The 23425-nt window shown below is 30.1% G+C and overlaps 1 pseudogene; it reads right to left on the bottom strand.

The window, feature by feature from the left end:
- Nucleotides 1-10993: 10993 nt before the first annotated feature.
- On the bottom strand, nt 10994-11672 carry LOC126876519 (cytochrome c oxidase subunit 2-like; annotated as a pseudogene).
- Between the last annotated feature and the right edge of the window lie 11753 nt (nt 11673-23425).

Here is a 23425-nt window from a genome sequence, read left to right as displayed (position 1 = left end):
AATTTTTAATAATTAAAATTTATTTGAATTTGAAATTCATTATATAATTTTATTAAATTAATTTATTAATAAAAGATAAAAATCTTTATAATTGAATTTTAAATTCAAAGCACTAATCTGCCATATTAATAATTATATATATATATATATATATATATTATTTATTAATAAATTTTTAAATTTTAATTATTAAAAATATTTTTAATTTTATTATTTATAATTAAAGGAATTTCAATTAGTGAATGATCTAAGGGAGGATAATTGTTTAATCATTCTAAAGAAGATTGATGAAATTTAAATATAACTAATCGTTTTGAAATTAATCTTTCAAAAATGATAAAAATGAAAAATAATATTCTATTTATCGAAATTATTGCTCCAATTGATGAAATTAAATTTCAACAATAATAAGAATCAGGATAATCTGAATATCGTCGTGGTATAGATATTAAGCCTAAAAAATGTTGAGGGAAAAAAGTTATATTTACACCAATAAATATTATAATAAATTGAATTTTTAATCATTTTTGATTTAATATTAGACCTGTAATTATTGGGTATCAATGAATAAATCTAGTAATAATAACAAAAACTGCTCCTATTGATAGTACATAATGAAAATGTCCTATTACATAATAAGTATCATGTAAAATAATATCAATTGATGAATTAGATAATATTACTCCTGTTAATCCTCCAATTGTAAATATTAAAATAAAACCAATAGATCAAATGATTGTAATATTAAAATTTATTTTTGAACCATGATAAGTTGCTAATCATCTAAATACTTTAATTCCTGTAGGAACAGCAATAATTATTGTTGCTGATGTAAAATAAGCTCGAGTATCAACATCTAATCCAACGGTAAATATATGATGAGCTCATACAATAAATCCTAGGAATCCAATTCCTAATATAGCATAAATTATTCGTATTCCAGGATGACTAAGTTCTATTCGAATTAATAATCTTATTGAAGATCCAATTATTCCTGATCATATTGCAAAAATAAAATATATTATTCCAATGTTTTTATGATTAGTTGATATTAATCATTTTTTTTATTAAGATTTATAAATATAAAATTTATATAATTAATTTTGAAGATTAATAGTTTATTTAACATGAAATCTTAAATATTAATTTAATATAAATTAATTAATTAAATGTTTAATTATAATTATAATAATTTTAATTTAATTAAATTAAATAAAATTTTAAAAATTAATTTAAAAATTTTTAAATAATAAAGTATTATGTCTGAAAAAGAAATAAACTGTAAATTTATTTAGAAAAATTAAAAATTTTTTAATACTATTTTAAAATTTATTTTATAATATTTAATATAGTTTAAGAAAAATATTAAATTGCAAATTTAAAGATTAAATTAATAATATTTGTATTAAATTAAATAAAATAAATATAAAAGAAAAAATAAAATTGTAATTAGAATGTAGATTTTTATATGAAAAATTTCAAAATGTATAATTATTTTACTAAATTTAAATTTTAATAAAATATATTTTAGTAAAATGAAATAATTTCATATTATAATTATTCTTGTTAATAATAACAAAATTATTAAATTGTTTCTTAAATTTAAATTTAAATTATAAATAAATTCTCATTTGAATATAAATGAAAAAAATAATGGTAAAGAGGAATATATAAATAATAAAATATGAATATATTGAAAAATTTCTAAAATTTAAATTATTTACATTATAAAAATTAAAAAAATATATTAAAGTTGAAAATATACATAAATAAATTAGAATTAATAATATGAATAAGTCTTTATTAGTATGAAGAATAAAATAAAAAAATAATGAATTAAAAATTGATGAACATCCAAATAATTTTTTTATAGAGAAGTTGTATATTTGTATATAAAGCAATGAATGTATTATTAATAAATAAAGTAAGAATTAGATATGGTGTAATGAAAGTTATTGAAGAAAAAAAATAAATTGGAATAAATTTTATAAATGTTGAAATAATTAAAATTTGATTTCATGAAGATATATTATAGATATAAATTATTCAAAAACAAAACGGAAATAAACCAATTTTTAAAAATATAGATAAATTTATTAGAAAATTAATTATATAATTTTTAAAAATAAAAATTTGTGTATAATTTAAAGAAATAATAATAATAATTAATAATCTTGGAATTGATGATATTATAAAATATATGATTCTAACAATTTTATTATTTGATTTAATATTAATTATTCTAATTAAAATAATTGTTGAAAATTCTATTGATAATCATTTAATGTAAATTCTTGATGAATTTAATATAATAAAAAATAAAATAATTACTGATAAATAAGAGAATATATATATTTTATTATAAAAAATAATTTTTTTTTTGAAAAAATTAAATATTGTATATAAAAATAAAATTTATATAGAAAAATTTCTATTAGTTTTTAACTTATTATATAAATAGTAATAGTATAATTTAATTATATACATAAATATTTTATCAAAATATATCTTTTATCAGACATATTACTTATATTTTTATATTTTATATAAAACTTTTTGAATTTATCGATAGGGTATGAACCTATAAGCTTAATTTAGCTTATTATATAGTTTATAAATTTAATTTTTAAAATATAATTAAATTTATTAAATTGTAATTTAATAATAATTTTAGAATTATATAGTTAATTTATAGGAATAAAAATTATTCAATTATTTATAAAAAGTTAGATATATTTTAAAAATTACTATTAAATGCAATTTAATTATTATATTTTTTTATTAGCTAATACCCAAATTGTTAATAATTAATTGATATATATATATATATATAAATAAGTAACAGCGGTCAGTTTGTGAAAAGTGCTCGTTAACAAATCTTAAATTACAACGAAACGAAATTGTTCAACACCTTAAAATTGAAAATTACCGAACTAAGTAGGAAAAAGGCCACAATGTTTGTAGAACCTCGATAAGTGTTCGCCGAGACAGTTTCGACATCTGGACTACGTCGGACAGTTTACGACGGATATCCGTCACATAAAAGGGGTAGAAAATAACGTAGCCGATACTCTATCTCGCATCGAAGCGATCGGAAAACCAATAGATCACCATACGCTAGCTGCAGCGCAAGAAAAGGATAGCGAGCTACGCAAAATTATCAATGCTGGCTCGAGCGCGTTGCAGCTGAGAAAAGTACGATTTCCCGATCACAACGTCGAGTTATACTGCGATATTAAAACCGAGACCGTGCGACCGTACGTACCGGAACCGTTACGCCGCACCGTATTCCAAGCGCTACATGGACTTTCCCACCCGGGGATGCGAGCTACGCGAAAATTGGTAGCGACGCGCTTCGTCTGGCCGTCGGTAAATAAAGATTGCCGAACGTGGACACGACAATGCATACCGTGTCAGCGCAACAAAGTCACCAGACACGTATCCTCGCCCGTCGGAACGTTCGGAACGCTAGCGGTTGCTCGGCGTCAAACATTTGCGTACAACGGCCTACCATCCAGCGTCTAACGGGATGGTAGAACGCCTACACAGACAATTAAAGGCGGCGATCAAATGCCACGACACGAGCAACTGGGTCGGAATTCTCCCGATCGTCTTATTAGGTATAAGAACCGCGATAAAGGAGGACCTAAACGCAACGGCGGCCGAAATGATTTACGGCACCGGCATACGTCTGCCGGCGGAATTCTTTTTGCCAACTAGTCAACGGGCCAACTTGGAATACGCGAACCGGCTGAGAGAACGCATGGAGAGGGTCAGACCACACCCGATTACTCGCCACGGCGAAAAGAAAATTTTCGTCTTCAAGGAATTAGAGACGTCGCCATACGTATTCGTGCGCCACGACGCGATTGGAGGACCATTACTACAGCCACCGTACGATGCACCGTATAAAGTCATACAGAGAGGTGATAAGACATATACGGTAAAAATAAATAATCGCGACGTAACGGTTTCCATAGATCGCTTGAAGCCTGCGTTTGTCATTCCCGAAGACCTCGAACAAAGGTCCGCCGAGACTCGCAACGTGCTAATTCCGGTAGACCAAACGAATGTCCGCGACGAAAGCAGGGCGAACGCCAATAACCAAACGACAAACGGAGAAAATACCCGGAATAGATACGTTACGCGGTCTGGGCGAAGAGTCCGATTTCCCGATCGGTTTCAGGCAGGTTTCGGATAAGTGTTAAGAACCGGCCAACGCGCACGCTACTTCGTAATATCCATATATTCTTTTATTTACGTAGCGTTATCACTGGTAAGGGGGTACTGTGGCGACAAGGACTATGGAACTTTCCAACGGCTCCGCGATACAAAGCGCTACGCTACGCCGTCGAAACGCGACACGACGCACTCAATCTGTCATCGATATCTTCACGCTCCTTCAGCCGAATTTCTCTTCAGCCGAAGGGCATACAGGCGCCAGCCACGAGGGCACTTATAACGAACGCACGTCAGTGGGGATGATGATATCGATGGGCAATGGAAAAAGAATCAGTTCGGTCGAAAAAATAAGCACATTCGACCACGAGCCGTGAGACGCGAAAGACGAAAAGAAACGGGTACGCTTTTATCGAGAAATCAACCGAACGACGCTATTGTTTATCGACGTTAAGAATCAGCCGATGTTATTTGCATTATTGGTTAAATATCACCTAGTGTACTTCAGTACCTATTACACCATTCCACCTCATATTCAAGAGATAAAAACAAAACACCATTAAAAGCTGTAACAGTTATACTTTCAGACCAGAAGAATAAGATGAGAGTATAAGTAAATGAAAAGATATGGAACATTTAAGGACACTAGATATAGCATTGCAAAGAAAGGACAAGATCATACATGATCTATCACAAACGCTATCATACTTTGAGAAAAATATATTTTTTATCTTTCTTAAAATCCTTTTTAAGAAGGAAAAATGATTTGAAACAAGAACAAAAGAAACTTTCAATCATTTTTCTTGCCTTAAATCGCAGTGTAAAAATAAAGATGAAAAAAATGTTATAGCGGATTGTAAAGACAATACAATGAACGAGCATACCTTGTTGTCGCGAATTGAAACGTTGCTCGTCACCGTGCGTGTCTGATTTGACGTGTAAGACATTTCCTTGCGGAAGTTGACCCTCTAGTTGTTGGCGCGAGGTTCGCCGCTAACGGTTGCTGCGATGCTGATGATGATGTGATCATGTGTATCACTGTATGATTTACTGCTGTATCTCTGTTCACTTGATCGTCCAATGCTCGTGATCCGGCTCGAAGGACCAAATGTTACGACCGTTCGCGTAGAGACGCGATCGCGAGGGAAACGTGTGAGCGGGAGACGTAAATTTTTGCTACGATTATGATAATCGACGCCGCGAATTAGTCGTTCCCCTGTTTCGTTTAGAATAACAGAGATAGTTCAAATGATTTTAACTTTGAATTAACACAGTTAATATAAACGTGTATATTTAACGATATTTAAAGTTATAATGAATACGTCACAAATGATTTAACGATGATACAATTAGTTTGTTACAGTAATTTGACCCGATTTTATGATATTTCTCGATGTATTCGTTAGACTAAGCGACTTTGATTTTATTCGTCTGAACCTTTCGATGCATCCCGTTTGAATTCTCATTTGCCACTGACTGCCCTTCCATTTGGTCCTTTGTCTTCTCTGGAAGACGACCCCCACTACGCTCGGATCACGCCACCGTTCGCGCCTATGATCACGTATACCAGCTTCTTTCTTTATGCGGATAAAATAACGCACCGAAGGCGAATAGATGTTTCTGGAACTCGCTGCTTGACGACAACTATGCGTTTATCGCTACTTTGTGTATATCTCGACGGTCATGTAAGACGATCTGTTTGCGACGGTTAGGAACACGGCCTACAGTAAGCCTTGGGGCGTAATAAACGGAGAGAATAAAATTTTAATTAAAATTAAATTTTTTATAAATAAAATATATATAATAATATTGTTAATAAGTTTTAAATTAGAATAAAAAATTGATAAAAATAGGATAAAAGATATATAAATATTAATATAAATTTTATTAAAAAATTTTAGTTTTTATTAAAAAATTAGTAAATAAAAATATTTTATTTACAATAAAAAGATTAATTATTAATTAAAATTTTAATAAAAAATATATATATATGTGTGTGCGTGTGTGTGTGTGTGTACGATTACCATAGAACCGGACAAGTAACCGTGGTAATTAGATACTCGAGAAACTAATGACAATGATCCTAGGTTCAATAACGAACCCGCGGACAACGGGACGGTAGCCGTACGCACTCGCAAAGATCTAAGTCGGATTCTGTGTTAATAGTCGCTGGCGTTAATCTCTTTTTTTGTCGATGAGACCGCAAGAGAGAATGACTTTCCGACCCGGTGATACCCCAGAGGAAAACTATGACGGGGTGTGTCTAAGGACACGAGATCATCGGATTCGTCGGGGACATCCTACGTTCGGAAAGTAAGAGAAATTGAAGTTGCTGCTAATTGGCCAATCTCCATATCGGTAGTTAGAAAAGGATGCTAGCTGCCCTTGAGGGAGGGTTGCTAGTGGGAGACGTCGTTCGTGGAAAAATAGGTCTCTCCTGTCTTCCCGTAACTGGGACAAAGACTGTGTATCTGTTGAAGGATTTTAGGTAACTAGATATTAGTGTTTATGACGGTCCTCGGGCTAGCCGATCACGTACTGTGGAGACGCGTCGACATTTGGTAAACATCCTGCCCGGAGAATAGGATCTGCGTGTGGCGAGCTACGGGACAGAAACCGTTGGAATGTTTACTGCCACGTGCCGCTACAAATCTTTCTTTTAAGGAGAGCTATAGGAATACTCAATGCCTTTGTTAGATGGAGAGTTCGTCCCGTTGACCGCGGGCACGTTCGGCGACTAATTGTCGCCTTGAGCCCAAGCTCATTGTCACAAGTCTCAAACAAATACAATTGGTTAGAATGACGGCAAATCGTTTAGTTACAACTGTAGATTTTAATTACAACGTTTTTATGGATTTTCCCGAGGTTTCAGAGGGAAGGCACCGGTGTCCTCTTATCTCCGACATATAGATTATTTATATATATATATATGAGTGTATATGTGTGTATAAAATATTTTAAAGAATTAATTATTAATTAAAATTAATATATATATATATATATATATTAATTTTTGAAAATTATTGTATTAAGAAATTTAATTTTTTTAAGTTGGTTAATATTAAATTTATTTTAGAATTTATTATTTTGAATTTTGTTTTAATAATTTTAGTTATTTTATTAAATAATAATATTTATTTTTTTAATTTTTTAATTGGGTTGGAATATTTAATTTCAATTATTTTATTTTATATAATTTTAATTGATTTTAATAGATGAATTTATTTAATTTATTCTGTATGTGAAGGAGTTATAGGTCTATCATTATTAGTTAGAATAAATTATGAATTTGGTCATCAAAAAATTAATATTATAAATTTAATTTAAAAATGAATGAGGTTACAATTGTAATTGTTATTATTATCTTATTTAAGTTTATAAATTTTTATATTTTAAGAAATTTAATATTTTTATTGAGATTAAATATTTCAATAAATATAAATTGATTAAAATGAGTTAATTTAGTTGGAGGTTTAGGAAATAATTATTATTCTAATTATTTAATTTTATTTAATATTAATTTTTATAATTAAAATTAATATTTATAATAATAAATAATTATATAATAAATTTAATATATTTAAGAGAAGATTATATTATAATTAGAGTTATATTAATTAATTTATAAATAATATTAATTTTAAGAAAATTTATTCTTAATTTATTTTTTTATCATTTAAATATTAATTTAATTTATATTTATAAATATTTTGTATTTAAAATAATTTTATTAGGATTAATATTTTCAATATTAATATTAAATATTAATTTTTTTAAAAAAAGTAAGATATTTATTAAAAGATTTTTTATAATAGAATTTTTTTATAAGTTTATAATAAATCAATTAATAAATAAAATAATTTATTATGAATTTTATTTTGAGAAAGGTTTATTAGAAAAATTTATAGGAAAAATTATAAGATATATTTGTGATATATTAGAAATAAATTTTATATTTAAAATTTCTTTATTATTATTATTATATTTATATTTATTAATATTAATGATATTAATTTAATTTAAATTATATTCATATATTAAATAAAAAGAAAAAAAATTTGTTTGTTTGTAGTATATAAGTAGCTTATATTAGAGCATTAGATTGAAAATATTAGGGAAATTTTTTTAAATTTTTAAATAATATTTATTATATATATATATATATATGAATTTAAATTTTAAATATTATTATTAATAATAAATTCTAAGAAATAATGATATTTTAAATCAATTATTAAAGTTAGAAGCATTATTGAATTATTTCTATTTACAATTAATTTTTTATTTATTAATAATTTTATATTGAAAGTATAATGTTTTATTTAAACTATATAAATTAAATTAAATTTTAAATTTTGTATAATTTTTAAAATAATTTTTTTATATAATATTTATATATATATATATTAATAAATTGGAATATTAAATTCAATTATTTTATTAACAATAAAATGCCTCTAATTTGGCTTCAATTTAAAATTTATTTTATTTAATATATAAATTTAAATTTATATAAGAAGTAAAATTTACTTTTAATTTCGACTTAAAGATTGATTTATTTTTTAAATCCTTATATATATATATATATATATATATATTAAAATATTTAATTAGAATAATCTAAAATATTCAATTTAAATAATTACATGATCATTCTATTAATAAAGAAAAAATTAATATTAAAAATAAAAAAATTATTAAAATAAATAAATATAAAAAATTTAATGTTTTGATATATGAAATTAAAGGAATTAGTAAAATAATTTCTACATCAAAAATTAAAAATGTTAATGAAATTAAATAAAATGGTAATGAAAATGGAATATTTATTTTTGTGATTGGATTAAATCCACATTCATAAGGTAAGTTTTTTTCTATGTTAAATTTTTTATATATTGATAAAAATTTATTTAATAAAAAAATAATTATTAAAATTATAAAAATTAATAAATAATAAATTATATTAATTAAATATATTAATTTAATATTAAATTTTTTAATTGGAAATTAAATGTAATTTAATTATACTATATATTTAAAATTTAATTTAATTTATAATGATATAATAAAATATGTAAATGAATAATCAAATTACATCAACAAAATGTCAATATCAAATAGCAAATTCAAAATTAATATGATGAATTGTTGAAAAATGATTTTTTATTATTCGAATTAAAGAATATAATAAAAATAATGTTCCAATTAAGACATGAATACCATGAGAACCAGTGGATAAAAAAAAAAAAAAAAAAATAGATCCAAAAATTCTATCATTAATACAGAAGAATGAATTATAATATTCAAAAATTTGTATAAAATTAAAATAAAATCCTAAAAAAATTGTTGATATTAATATTGATATTCTTGATTTAAATTTGTTATTTAATATATTATAATGTCTTAATGTTACTGAAAATCCTGATATAATTAAAATAATTGAGTTTAATAAAGGGATTTCAAATGGATTAAAAAATTTAATTATTTTAAGTGGTCATATTAAATTAATTTCAATTGAAGGAGAAATTGAATTATGGAAGAATGTTCAAAAAGATGAAATAAAAAAAAAATAGTTCAGAAATAATAAATATAATTATTCTAAATTTTATTATTGATAAAATATAAAAAGAATGTATTCCTTGAAATGTTCTTTCTCGAATAATATCTCGGAATCATATTATTGTTGATAAAATTAAAATTAATAAATTTAAGATTATAATTAATAAATTATTTAAAGAAATTCATAAAATTGTTCTTAATAATATATTTATAGTATTAAAAGAGACAATAATTGGTCATGGTCTAATAGTAACAATATGAAAAGGAAAGTTTTTTTTCATTAATTTGATTCAGAAAAATATAATGTTAATAAAATTGAGAATACATAAGCTTGAATTAAAGCTATTGAAATTTCTAGAATTAATAATATATTTTGAATTATTGAAGTTAATGGTGATAAAATAATGAAGTTTATTATAAAATTTCTTAGTAAAATAAGAATAAGATGTCCTGAAATTAAATTTGCTGAAAGACGAATTGATAATGTTCAAGGGCGAATAAAAAGTCTAATAAGTTCAATAATTACTATAAAATTTATTAAAAATTTTGGAGAATTTAATGGTACTAAATGTCTTAAAGTTTTTATAGGAAAATTAATAATTGAGTAAATTAAAAATCTTAATCATAAAGATAATGCTATTGATAGATTAAATATTAAATGTCTTGTTGATGTAAAGATATAAGGAATTAATCTAAATAAATTTAATATTATAATATGAATTATAATTCTTAAGAATCAAAAAATATTTATTGAATATTTATTAGTTATCATTATTTTAAATTCATTAAATAAATATTCAATAAATAATTTAAAAATTATTAAAATTCGTGAAGGAATTAATCAATATGAATTTGGAAATAAAATAATTGGTAAAATTATAAAAATTCAATTTAATTGAATATAATTATTAATTGAAGGATCAAACATTTCAAATAAATTGTTTATCATAATCATTTTCATTTTTTAATTAAATTATTTTTATTATTATTATTATTTATATTATAAATATTTTTTATGATAATATATAATAAAAATGAATTTCTTAAAATTATAATAGTAAATAAACATATTAAACATATTATAAAGATAACTAATCAATTAATAGGTATTATTTGTGGTATTCATTAGAAGTAAATTTTAATTACTATAATTGATTTAAAAGATCAATTCTTTATTTCAGACATCTAATGATAGAAAAATAATAATAAAATATTAATTTTAGAATGATAATCTAAAGTTATTTAAATTAACTAATTTTTCAAATTTTATTTTTAATTCAATTTATAAATAATTCATAAGAAGTTCTTTCTAATATAATAGGTATAAATCTATGATTTATTCCACAAATTTCAGAGCATTGTCCAAAATAAATTCCTGGACGGATACAAAATAAACTGAATTGATTAATTCGACCAGGAATAGCATCTACTTTAATTCCTAATGATGGAATAGTTCATGAATGAATAACATCTAATGAAGAAATAATTATTCGTATAGAAATTTTAAATGGAATAATTAATCGATTATCAGTTTCTAATAATCGAAATTGATTTATTAGTTCATAATTTAATATATATGAATCAAATTCATAATTATTAAATTCTGGATATTCATAAGATCAATATCATTGATGGCCAATAGCTTTAATAGAAAAATGAGGATTTACAATTTCATCGATATAATATAAAATTTTTAAAGATGGAAAACAAATAATTATTAAAATAATTATAGGAGATAAAGTTCAAATAATTTCAATTGTATGATTTTTTAAAAGAGTTAGATTTAAATAATTATTATATATAAAATCTATAATAAAAAATGTTGTTAAAGAAATAATAATAATTATTATTATTATAGTTAAATTATGAAAGGAAATTAAATTATCAGAATAAAAAGAATTTGAATCTTGAAATGTAAATATATTTCATGTAGAAATTTTTAATAATTAAAATTTATTTGAATTTGAAATTCATTATATAATTTTATTAAATTAATTTATTAATAAAAGATAAAAATCTTTATAATTGAATTTTAAATTCAAAGCACTAATCTGCCATATTAATAATTATATATATATATATATATATATATTATTTATTAATAAATTTTTAAATTTTAATTATTAAAAATATTTTTAATTTTATTATTTATAATTAAAGGAATTTCAATTAGTGAATGATCTAAGGGAGGATAATTGTTTAATCATTCTAAAGAAGATTGATGAAATTTAAATATAACTAATCGTTTTGAAATTAATCTTTCAAAAATAATAAAAATGAAAAATAATATTCTATTTATCGAAATTATTGCTCCAATTGATGAAATTAAATTTCAACAATAATAAGAATCAGGATAATCTGAATATCGTCGTGGTATAGATATTAAGCCTAAAAAATGTTGAGGGAAAAAAGTTATATTTACACCAATAAATATTATAATAAATTGAATTTTTAATCATTTTTGATTTAATATTAGACCTGTAATTATTGGGTATCAATGAATAAATCTAGTAATAATAACAAAAACTGCTCCTATTGATAGTACATAATGAAAATGTCCTATTACATAATAAGTATCATGTAAAATAATATCAATTGATGAATTAGATAATATTACTCCTGTTAATCCTCCAATTGTAAATATTAAAATAAAACCAATAGATCAAATGATTGTAATATTAAAATTTATTTTTGAACCATGATAAGTTGCTAATCATCTAAATACTTTAATTCCTGTAGGAACAGCAATAATTATTGTTGCTGATGTAAAATAAGCTCGAGTATCAACATCTAATCCAACGGTAAATATATGATGAGCTCATACAATAAATCCTAGGAATCCAATTCCTAATATAGCATAAATTATTCGTATTCCAGGATGACTAAGTTCTATTCGAATTAATAATCTTATTGAAGATCCAATTATTCCTGATCATATTGCAAAAATAAAATATATTATTCCAATGTTTTTATGATTAGTTGATATTAATCATTTTTTTTATTAAGATTTATAAATATAAAATTTATATAATTAATTTTGAAGATTAATAGTTTATTTAACATGAAATCTTAAATATTAATTTAATATAAATTAATTAATTAAATGTTTAATTATAATTATAATAATTTTAATTTAATTAAATTAAATAAAATTTTAAAAATTAATTTAAAAATTTTTAAATAATAAAGTATTATGTCTGAAAAAGAAATAAACTGTAAATTTATTTAGAAAAATTAAAAATTTTTTAATACTATTTTAAAATTTATTTTATAATATTTAATATAGTTTAAGAAAAATATTAAATTGCAAATTTAAAGATTAAATTAATAATATTTGTATTAAATTAAATAAAATAAATATAAAAGAAAAAATAAAATTGTAATTAGAATGTAGATTTTTATATGAAAAATTTCAAAATGTATAATTATTTTACTAAATTTAAATTTTAATAAAATATATTTTAGTAAAATGAAATAATTTCATATTATAATTATTCTTGTTAATAATAACAAAATTATTAAATTGTTTCTTAAATTTAAATTTAAATTATAAATAAATTCTCATTTGAATATAAATGAAAAAAATAATGGTAAAGAGGAATATATAAATAATAAAATATGAATATATTGAAAAATTTCTAAAATTTAAATTATTTACATTATAAAAATTAAAAAAATATATTAAAGTTGAAAATATACATAAATAAATTAGAATTAATAATATGAATAAGTCTTTATTAGTATGAAGAATAAAATAAAAAAATAATGAATTAAAAATTGATGAACATCCAAATAATTTTTTTATAGAGAAGTTGTATATTTGTATATAAAGCAATGAATGTATTATTAATAAATAAAGTAAGAATTAGATATGGTGTAATGAAAGTTATTGAAGAAAAAAAATAAATTGGAATAAATTTTATAAATGTTGAAATAATTAAAATTTGATTTCATGAAGATATATTATAGATATAAATTATTCAAAAACAAAACGGAAATAAACCAATTTTTAAAAATATAGATAAATTTATTAGAAAATTAATTATATAATTTTTAAAAATAAAAATTTGTGTATAATTTAAAGAAATAATAATAATAATTAATAATCTTGGAATTGATGATATTATAAAATATATGATTCTAACAATTTTATTATTTGATTTAATATTAATTATTCTAATTAAAATAATTGTTGAAAATTCTATTGATAATCATTTAATGTAAATTCTTGATGAATTTAATATAATAAAAAATAAAATAATTACTGATAAATAAGAGAATATATATATTTTATTATAAAAAATAATTTTTTTTTTGAAAAAATTAAATATTGTATATAAAAATAAAATTTATATAGAAAAATTTCTATTAGTTTTTAACTTATTATATAAATAGTAATAGTATAATTTAATTATATACATAAATATTTTATCAAAATATATCTTTTATCAGACATATTACTTATATTTTTATATTTTATATAAAACTTTTTGAATTTATCGATAGGGTATGAACCTATAAGCTTAATTTAGCTTATTATATAGTTTATAAATTTAATTTTTAAAATATAATTTCAGTTCGCTGTGGAGTGCCGAAGCGTGCAGACGTGTCTCTAGTGCCCAGCGTAGTTCGAAAACAACACGTGTCGCCCAACTGTCGAAAGAGAACGCAGCTAAGTGTCCCTTACCCTCTAGGGAGAAGAAAATCCCACGCACCTAACCCCAACCCGAATACTAGCCTCTCAGCCTCACGACTAGTTGTTCATTCCGAATTAACTAGCTCGATGATGGCCCAGCAACCGCGACCAGGCTCTCCGGAGCAGACTCGCAGCTACCCCGTGCTACCCCCCCCCGTGGCAGAAGTGCAGCAGAACTCTCCGCACTAACGACGCTAATACAACAAAAAAAAGGAAAATTGAACCAGCAACGCAAATAAACACACACAACAGGTTCGCCGTACTGGAATCCTCAAACGACGCCATGGAAATCGTAGAACCGCCACCAAACCAACTTTCACAGAGAATCCCCCCTCCCCCACCAATATTTGTAGACGACGTCATTGACATACAGACAATGACCAAGTCCCTAGAGAGAGATATCAGCAAGGAGGAATATAACCTTAAGATAAGCAACAACAAGGTGAAAATACTACCGACGAACCCAGAAGCTTACAGAAAACTCACCAAGACACTCAGGACCCTGAACGCCAACTTCCACACCTACCAACTCAAACAGGAAAGGCCTTTCCGGGTGGTCCTACGAAACATACACCACTCAGCAGACATAGACGAACTAAAATACGAACTCTCAAAACTCGGCCACGAAGTCATCAACGTAAGTAACATAAGGCATAGAGTCTCGAAAGATCCGTTATCCTTATTCTTCCTAGACATTAAGCAAAAACCGAATAATAAGGAAATATACAGCGTCAGTCGCCTAATGAACGCGATAGTAAAGATCGAGCCACCGCTCGTGAAAAAAGAAATAGTGCAGTGCAAAAGGTGCCAAAGGTACGGTCATACGCAGAAATACTGCAACCATACTTTCCGCTGCGTTAAATGCGCAGGCTCTCACTCCACTGACCAGTGCGCCAAATCACCGGAAACCCCAGCGAAATGCATCCACTGCCAAGGTGACCACCCTGCCAACTACAAAGGCTGCCCAGCATATAAAACACTATACACGAACAGGTACCCTAAGCTCAGAGCAAAAGAGGTATCCAACCAAACAACCAGCCCGCCGAAATTCTCGACTACCCCAACCCCCTCAACCAACCAAACACCCAGTCCTACCAATTTCATCTCCACCTCAACCTCCTATGCCCAAGCATTACAAGGCATCCAAAATAACCCGAACAGCCAAAGGAACCTTCCCCAAAACAGTGTCCCCAACCCACCAAACGCTGACAACTCCTCAAGGCTCGAAAAGCTAATAGAGAAACAATCGGAGCAAATAAATCACTTGCTATCGCTACTAACACTCATCGTGGAAAAATTAGCACGCCCCGACTCAAAATAAAACCAAGGCGCATAGCTCTCTGGAACGCCAACGGTCTAGCGCAACACAAACGTGAACTAGAACTCTTCTTAAAACACCAGCAAATCGACGTAATGCTCGTATCGGAAACCCACTTCACCGACAAGAGCTACCTGAAAATAAATGGTTACAAATTCTACCATACTCAACACCCCAGCGGAAAGGCCCACGGTGGCACCGGAATAATAATCAAAGCAAGTATTAAGCACTACGAACTCCCACCATTCCAGAAAGACTACCTCCAAGCAACAAACGTAGCAATAGAAGACTGTCATGGCTCAATCACCACCTCAGCAGTATACTGCCCTCCCAGACACTCCATCGCCAAAGAAGACTTTGATAACTTCCTGGACACCCTGGGCAACAGATTCATAGTTGGAGGAGACTATAACGCCAAGCACATCCAATGGGGCAGCAGACTGGTTACAGCAAGAGGCAAAAACCTCTTAAACAGCATAATAAACAACAACCTCAACTACCTCACCACATACGAACCCACATACTGGCCCACTGACACCAACAAAATACCCGACCTCCTCGACTTCTTCATAACTAAAAATATCCCATCAAGACACGTCCAGATCAACTCCTCGGCAGATCTCTCCTCTGATCATTCTCCCGTGATAGCAACAGTCAGTTCAACAATCATCGAGAGTACACCTAATGGCTCCATTCACAACCAACACACCAACTGGCAGCTCTTCAGAGAAGTCTTTACACACTCAACCTCAGCCTTCACCCCACTAAAAACAAAGGAAGATATCGAAGCAGCCACAGAATACTTAAACACGAGCATAATAAACGCAATCCGCCTCTCCACACCGACAAAGCCAACCAACAGCAAACAAGAATATCCACAATTCATATTAAAAAAAATAGCAGAAAAACGCAGACTAAGAAGAGTATGGCAGACCCACAGAACACCGGAGGACAAACGAAAACTTAACAACGCAACTAGAAAGCTAACCAGAACCTTAACAAACTATAACAACGACTGCTTCCATAAATACCTCGCCAGCTTATCGCCCACAGCCGACACCAACTACTCACTATGGAAGGCCTCCAGGAAACTCACACGCCCCCCACAAATAATCCCACCTATCCGCCGCCCGCAAGGTGGATGGGCGCGAAGCCCAATCGAAAAAGCCGACCTGTTCGCAAAACACTTGACAAAAGTATTCAAACCCCATTCCCCCCAAGCCGCCGCGGACGTTACTGAATACCTACACACCCCCTTCCAAATGTCCCCTCCTATCGAACCCTTCTCCTCTGCTGAGACTATAGAAACAATCAGTCGCCTAAACCCCAAGAAAGCAGCAGGACACGACCTAATAGGCAATAGAGCAATCAAGGAACTTCCCACAAAAGGGATAGCACTCATCACATCGATTTTTAATGCTATCCTTCGCCTGGAACACTATCCTAAGGCTTGGAAAATCTCATTGATTACCCTCATCCCTAAACCCGGTAAACCGATACACGAAACCTGCTCCTATCGCCCAATCAGTCTTTTACCTACCCTGTCCAAACTATTCGAGAAGATGCTCACGAACCGACTCCTTCCAATCCTAGAGAACTTGAAAACACTCCCAGATCACCAATTCGGCTTCCGAAAACATCATTCTACAGTAGAGCAAATCCACCGCTTAACTCATACGATCAGCCAAACACTTGAAAAGAAAGAATATTGCTCAGCGGTTTTCCTAGACATCCAACAGGCATTCGATAAAGTATGGCATGAAGGGCTACTATACAAACTTAAAAAGATCCTACCCCACCCCTACTTCTCCATCCTAAAATCATACCTAACCAATAGACAATTCATGGTTAAATACCTAGACGCCACTTCCGCAACATTCCCAATAGAAGCCGGCATACCCCAAGGTAGTGTCCTCGGTCCCCTACTGTACTCCATCTACACTGCCGACCTACCTATATCAGACGATATAACAATAGCGACATTTGCAGACGACACAGCGCTATTAGCTTCCCACGCAGACCCGGTAATAGCCTCATCCACTCTCCAGCGAAGTCTCGACTCCATGGAAAAGTGGTTTCACAAATGGGGATTCAAAGTCAACGAAAAGAAATCCTCACATGTAACCTTCACGCTCCGAAAACAAACCTGCCCCCAGGTCACCATCAACAATGCAACAGTTCCTAGCAGGGACACAGTCCGATACCTGGGCATGACCCTGGACAGGAGACTAACGTGGAAGACACACATCTCAGATAAAAGGAAGCAACTAAATGACAAACTAAAAAAACTCTACTGGCTCACGGGCCGACGCTCCAAACTAAACTTACAGAATAAAATTACCCTCTACAAGACCGTAATAAAACCTGTCTGGACCTACGGAATCCAACTATGGGGAACAGCAAGTAACTCCAACATCGAAATACTCCAACGCTTTCAATCGAAAACGCTAAGATCCCTAATTGACGCACCTTGGTATGTAACCAATGAAACAATACACCGCGACCTCAAGATACCCACCGTCAAAGAGGAAATAGCAAAATATAGCAACAGATACAGCAAAAGAATCAACAAACACCGAAACCCCCTAATCACTGGACTACTCGATACGACGGACCAGATTCGCAGGCTGAAGAGGCACTACCCGCTAGACCTAAACGTTAGATTCATTTAATTATCCAAATCAAGCATATGCACTTACTTATAATACTTATAGATCATAAATTATAACTATCTATAATAAGTATTAACTTATTGTAAATAAACAGCCATGTCACTGCGCCACGCCAGAAAAATTACTGAAAATTCTCAACGCGAGAATTGATTGTAATTTCAACAAACAAATAAAAAAAAAAAAAAAAATATAATTAAATTTATTAAATTGTAATTTAATAATAATTTTAGAATTATATAGTTAATTTATAGGAATAAAAATTATTCAATTATTTATAAAAAGTTAGATATATTTTAAAAATTACTATTAAATGCAATTTAATTATTATATTTTTTTATTAGCTAATACCCAAATTGTTAATAATTAATTGATATATATATATATATATATATATATATATATATATAAGTAACAGCGGTCAGTTTGTGAAAAGTGCTCGTTAACAAATCTTAAATTACAACGAAACGAAATTGTTCAACACCTTAAAATTGAAAATTACCGAACTAAGTAGGAAAAAGGCCACAATGTTTGTAGAACCTCGATAAGTGTTCGCCGAGACAGTTTCGACATCTGGACTACGTCGGACAGTTTACGACGGATATCCGTCACATAAAAGGGGTAGAAAATAACGTAGCCGATACTCTATCTCGCATCGAAGCGATCGGAAAACCAATAGATCACCATACGCTAGCTGCAGCGCAAGAAAAGGATAGCGAGCTACGCAAAATTATCAATGCTGGCTCGAGCGCGTTGCAGCTGAGAAAAGTACGATTTCCCGATCACAACGTCGAGTTATACTGCGATATTAAAACCGAGACCGTGCGACCGTACGTACCGGAACCGTTACGCCGCACCGTATTCCAAGCGCTACATGGACTTTCCCACCCGGGGATGCGAGCTACGCGAAAATTGGTAGCGACGCGCTTCGTCTGGCCGTCGGTAAATAAAGATTGCCGAACGTGGACACGACAATGCATACCGTGTCAGCGCAACAAAGTCACCAGACACGTATCCTCGCCCGTCGGAACGTTCGGAACGCTAGCGGTTGCTCGGCGTCAAACATTTGCGTACAACGGCCTACCATCCAGCGTCTAACGGGATGGTAGAACGCCTACACAGACAATTAAAGGCGGCGATCAAATGCCACGACACGAGCAACTGGGTCGGAATTCTCCCGATCGTCTTATTAGGTATAAGAACCGCGATAAAGGAGGACCTAAACGCAACGGCGGCCGAAATGATTTACGGCACCGGCATACGTCTGCCGGCGGAATTCTTTTTGCCAACTAGTCAACGGGCCAACTTGGAATACGCGAACCGGCTGAGAGAACGCATGGAGAGGGTCAGACCACACCCGATTACTCGCCACGGCGAAAAGAAAATTTTCGTCTTCAAGGAATTAGAGACGTCGCCATACGTATTCGTGCGCCACGACGCGATTGGAGGACCATTACTACAGCCACCGTACGATGCACCGTATAAAGTCATACAGAGAGGTGATAAGACATATACGGTAAAAATAAATAATCGCGACGTAACGGTTTCCATAGATCGCTTGAAGCCTGCGTTTGTCATTCCCGAAGACCTCGAACAAAGGTCCGCCGAGACTCGCAACGTGCTAATTCCGGTAGACCAAACGAATGTCCGCGACGAAAGCAGGGCGAACGCCAATAACCAAACGACAAACGGAGAAAATACCCGGAATAGATACGTTACGCGGTCTGGGCGAAGAGTCCGATTTCCCGATCGGTTTCAGGCAGGTTTCGGATAAGTGTTAAGAACCGGCCAACGCGCACGCTACTTCGTAATATCCATATATTCTTTTATTTACGTAGCGTTATCACTGGTAAGGGGGTACTGTGGCGACAAGGACTATGGAACTTTCCAACGGCTCCGCGATACAAAGCGCTACGCTACGCCGTCGAAACGCGACACGACGCACTCAATCTGTCATCGATATCTTCACGCTCCTTCAGCCGAATTTCTCTTCAGCCGAAGGGCATACAGGCGCCAGCCACGAGGGCACTTATAACGAACGCACGTCAGTGGGGATGATGATATCGATGGGCAATGGAAAAAGAATCAGTTCGGTCGAAAAAATAAGCACATTCGACCACGAGCCGTGAGACGCGAAAGACGAAAAGAAACGGGTACGCTTTTATCGAGAAATCAACCGAACGACGCTATTGTTTATCGACGTTAAGAATCAGCCGATGTTATTTGCATTATTGGTTAAATATCACCTAGTGTACTTCAGTACCTATTACACCATTCCACCTCATATTCAAGAGATAAAAACAAAACACCATTAAAAGCTGTAACAGTTATACTTTCAGACCAGAAGAATAAGATGAGAGTATAAGTAAATGAAAAGATATGGAACATTTAAGGACACTAGATATAGCATTGCAAAGAAAGGACAAGATCATACATGATCTATCACAAACGCTATCATACTTTGAGAAAAATATATTTTTTATCTTTCTTAAAATCCTTTTTAAGAAGGAAAAATGATTTGAAACAAGAACAAAAGAAACTTTCAATCATTTTTCTTGCCTTAAATCGCAGTGTAAAAATAAAGATGAAAAAAATGTTATAGCGGATTGTAAAGACAATACAATGAACGAGCATACCTTGTTGTCGCGAATTGAAACGTTGCTCGTCACCGTGCGTGTCTGATTTGACGTGTAAGACATTTCCTTGCGGAAGTTGACCCTCTAGTTGTTGGCGCGAGGTTCGCCGCTAACGGTTGCTGCGATGCTGATGATGATGTGATCATGTGTATCACTGTATGATTTACTGCTGTATCTCTGTTCACTTGATCGTCCAATGCTCGTGATCCGGCTCGAAGGACCAAATGTTACGACCGTTCGCGTAGAGACGCGATCGCGAGGGAAACGTGTGAGCGGGAGACGTAAATTTTTGCTACGATTATGATAATCGACGCCGCGAATTAGTCGTTCCCCTGTTTCGTTTAGAATAACAGAGATAGTTCAAATGATTTTAACTTTGAATTAACACAGTTAATATAAACGTGTATATTTAACGATATTTAAAGTTATAATGAATACGTCACAAATGATTTAACGATGATACAATTAGTTTGTTACAGTAATTTGACCCGATTTTATGATATTTCTCGATGTATTCGTTAGACTAAGCGACTTTGATTTTATTCGTCTGAACCTTTCGATGCATCCCGTTTGAATTCTCATTTGCCACTGACTGCCCTTCCATTTGGTCCTTTGTCTTCTCTGGAAGACGACCCCCACTACGCTCGGATCACGCCACCGTTCGCGCCTATGATCACGTATACCAGCTTCTTTCTTTATGCGGATAAAATAACGCACCGAAGGCGAATAGATGTTTCTGGAACTCGCTGCTTGACGACAACTATGCGTTTATCGCTACTTTGTGTATATCTCGACGGTCATGTAAGACGATCTGTTTGCGACGGTTAGGAACACGGCCTACAGTAAGCCTTGGGGCGTAATAAACGGAGAGAATAAAATTTTAATTAAAATTAAATTTTTTATAAATAAAATATATATAATAATATTGTTAATAAGTTTTAAATTAGAATAAAAAATTGATAAAAATAGGATAAAAGATATATAAATATTAATATAAATTTTATTAAAAAATTTTAGTTTTTATTAAAAAATTAGTAAATAAAAATATTTTATTTACAATAAAAAGATTAATTATTAATTAAAATTTTAATAAAATATATATATATATGTGTGTGCGTGTGTGTGTGTGTGTACGATTACCATAGAACCGGACAAGTAACCGTGGTAATTAGATACTCGAGAAACTAATGACAATGATCCTAGGTTCAATAACGAACCCGCGGACAACGGGACGGTAGCCGTACGCACTCGCAAAGATCTAAGTCGGATTCTGTGTTAATAGTCGCTGGCGTTAATCTCTTTTTTTGTCGATGAGACCGCAAGAGAGAATGACTTTCCGACCCGGTGATACCCCAGAGGAAAACTATGACGGGGTGTGTCTAAGGACACGAGATCATCGGATTCGTCGGGGACATCCTACGTTCGGAAAGTAAGAGAAATTGAAGTTGCTGCTAATTGGCCAATCTCCATATCGGTAGTTAGAAAAGGATGCTAGCTGCCCTTGAGGGAGGGTTGCTAGTGGGAGACGTCGTTCGTGGAAAAATAGGTCTCTCCTGTCTTCCCGTAACTGGGACAAAGACTGTGTATCTGTTGAAGGATTTTAGGTAACTAGATATTAGTGTTTATGACGGTCCTCGGGCTAGCCGATCACGTACTGTGGAGACGCGTCGACATTTGGTAAACATCCTGCCCGGAGAATAGGATCTGCGTGTGGCGAGCTACGGGACAGAAACCGTTGGAATGTTTACTGCCACGTGCCGCTACAAATCTTTCTTTTAAGGAGAGCTATAGGAATACTCAATGCCTTTGTTAGATGGAGAGTTCGTCCCGTTGACCGCGGGCACGTTCGGCGACTAATTGTCGCCTTGAGCCCAAGCTCATTGTCACAAGTCTCAAACAAATACAATTGGTTAGAATGACGGCAAATCGTTTAGTTACAACTGTAGATTTTAATTACAACGTTTTTATGGATTTTCCCGAGGTTTCAGAGGGAAGGCACCGGTGTCCTCTTATCTCCGACATATAGATTATTTATATATATATATATGAGTGTATATGTGTGTATAAAATATTTTAAAGAATTAATTATTAATTAAAATTTTAATAAAAAAATAATTTAATATAAATTAATAATATTTTAATAAATATTTTAATATATATATATATATATATATATATATTAATTTTTGAAAATTATTGTATTAAGAAATTTAATTTTTTTAAGTTGGTTAATATTAAATTTATTTTAGAATTTATTATTTTGAATTTTGTTTTAATAATTTTAGTTATTTTATTAAATAATAATATTTATTTTTTTAATTTTTTAATTGGGTTGGAATATTTAATTTCAATTATTTTATTTTATATA

The sequence above is a fragment of the Bombus huntii genome, unplaced genomic scaffold, assembly GCF_024542735.1.
Source record: "Bombus huntii isolate Logan2020A unplaced genomic scaffold, iyBomHunt1.1 ctg00000080.1, whole genome shotgun sequence".
NCBI lineage: Eukaryota > Metazoa > Arthropoda > Insecta > Hymenoptera > Apidae > Bombus > Bombus huntii.
The sequence above is the reverse complement of the archived record's forward strand: the minus strand, read 5'-3'. Positions and strand labels throughout refer to the sequence as shown.